We start from the raw sequence: 2,563 nt of genomic DNA, 5'->3' as shown, positions 1-2,563 counted from the left end.
GGTGTCAGACAATGCCAGTAACATTGTGCGGGCATTAAATATGGGCAATTTCCAGCACGTCCCATGTTTTGCCCACACTGTCAATTTGGTGGTGCAGCATTACCTCAAGAGTGACAGGGGTGTGCAGGAGATGCTTGCGGTGGCGCGCAAAATTGCTGGACACTTTCGGCATTCAGCCAGTGCCTACCGCAGACTAGAGGCACATCAAAAAACCATTAACCTGCTATGCCATCACCTCAAACAAGAGGTTGTGATGCGCTGGAACTACGACATAGGCAAAGGAGTGGGGATGCGCCTGAGTCAAGCGCAGTGGAGACTGATTTCCGTGTTGTGCAAGGTTCTCCAGCCGTTTGAACTTGCCACACGAGAAGTTAGTTCCGACACTGCCAGCTTGAGTCAGGTCATTCCCCTGATCAGGCTGTTGCAGAAGCAGCTGGAGAAAGTGAGGGAGGAGCTGGTAAACCATTGCGATTCCACTAAGCATGTAGCTCTTGTGGATGTAGCCCTTCGTATGCTTTGCCAGGATCCGAGTTTGGTCACTCTTTTAAAGTCAGAGGAATACATTCTGGCCACCGTGCTCGATCCTCTGTTTAAAGCGTATGTTGTGTCTCTGTTTCCGGCGGACACAAGTCTACAGCGGTGCAAAGACCTGCTGGTCAGGAGACTGTCCTCTGAAGAGGACCGTGACATGACAACAGCTCCACCCTCATTTTCTTTCACATCTATGGCTGCGAGGAAAAAGCTCAGTTTTCCTAAAAGACCCGCTGGTGGGGATGCTGATAACATCTGGTCCGGACTGAAGGACCTGCCAACCATTGCAGACATGTCTACTGTCATGCATTGGATGCTGTCACAATTGAAAAAATTGTGGATGATTACTTTGCTGACACCATCCACATAGACATGTCAGACAGTCCATATTGTTACTGGCAGGAAAAAAAGTCAGTTTGGAAGCCCCTGTACAAACTGGCTCTATTTTACCTGAGTTGTCCCCCCTCCAGTGTGTACTCGGAAAGAGTTTTTAGTGCAGCGGGGAACCTGGTCAGTGAGCGGCGAAGGAGGTTGCTTCCTCACAACGTTGAAAAAATGATGTTTATAAAAATGAATAATCAATTCCTCAATGAAGTACAGCACTGCACTCAAGATAGTACAGAGGGACCTGTGGTTGTGGAGTCCAGCGGGGACGAATTGATAATGTGTGAGGAGGAGGAAGTACACACTGTAGGGGGAGAGGAATCAGAGGTTGAGGATGAGGACGATATCTTTCCTCAGTAGAGCCTGTTTAGTTTGTATGGGGAGAGATGAATTGTTTTTTTGGTGTGGGGGCCCAATCATTTCAGCCACAGTTGTTTGGTAGGCCCTGTCGCTGAAATAATAGGTTTGTTAAAGTGTGCATGTCCTATTTCAACAACATAAGGGTGGGTGGGAGGGCCCAAGGACAATTCCATCTTGCAACTCTTTTTTTGCCATTATGTGACTATTCAACAGTCGTTTGCCATGTTCAAAAAGTAAAACAAATAGTCAACAAATTCAAAAAATTAAACCAAAAGTTAAATGCCCTGTCATAATTTAAAACAAGAGGTATTGACGTGCTAGAACTACTGTAGTGTTTATATGTTATAAACACTACACTTGGAAGTTGGAGGAGGTATTGTGGCCCCGGTACCAACTTTAGTACCGGGGCCACTCCACTATGCAGTCCAGATAGAGGTGTATCAGATATTAAACAACGTTGACTGTTGCTGCAAAATTTTTAAATAATATTGTGGGGAACACTACACTACGCAGTCCATAAACTTTTTGGGTGGAATTCCGACCCGTGGAGGGTTTTTTAATTATATTGTGGCCCCGGTAAAAAATTGTGTACCGGGGCCACCCCACTACGCAGTCTAGAAACTTTTTTTTGGGAATTCAGACCCGTGGAGGGTTTTTTAATTATATTGTGGTGACCACTCCTCTACGCAGTCCAGGTACAATTTTTGGTGTAATTAAGACCAGTTGATGGTTTTCTTATTATATTGTAGGGACCACTCCTCTACGCAGTCCAGATACAATTTTTGGTGTAATTAAGACCAGTTGATGCCGGTTTTCTTATTATATTGTGGGGACCACTCCTCTACGCAGTCCAGATACAATTTTTGGTGTAATTAAGCCCAGTTGATGGTTTTCTTATTATATTGTGGTGACCACTCCTCTACGCAGTCCAGGTACAATTTTTGGTGTAATTAAGACCATTTGAGGGTTTTTAAATTATATCGTGGTGACCACTCCTCTACGCAGTCCAGGTACAATTTTTGGTGTAATTAAGACCAGTTGATGGTTTTCTTATTATATTGTGGGGACCACTCCTCTACGCAGTCCAGGTACAATTTTTGGTGGGATTCAGACCATTTGAGGGTTTTTAAATTATATTGTGGTGACCACTCCTATACGCAGTCCAGGTACAATTTTTGGTGTAATTATGACCAGTTGATGGTTTTCTTATTATATTGTGGGGACCACTCCACTACGCAGTCCAGAAAGATACCTCGTTCCAACGTTTTGGACTAATAACAATATTGTG

This window comes from Mixophyes fleayi (assembly GCF_038048845.1).
Source record: "Mixophyes fleayi isolate aMixFle1 chromosome 9 unlocalized genomic scaffold, aMixFle1.hap1 SUPER_9_unloc_2, whole genome shotgun sequence".
Taxonomy (NCBI): domain Eukaryota; kingdom Metazoa; phylum Chordata; class Amphibia; order Anura; family Limnodynastidae; genus Mixophyes; species Mixophyes fleayi.
This window is presented reverse-complemented; position numbering follows the sequence as displayed.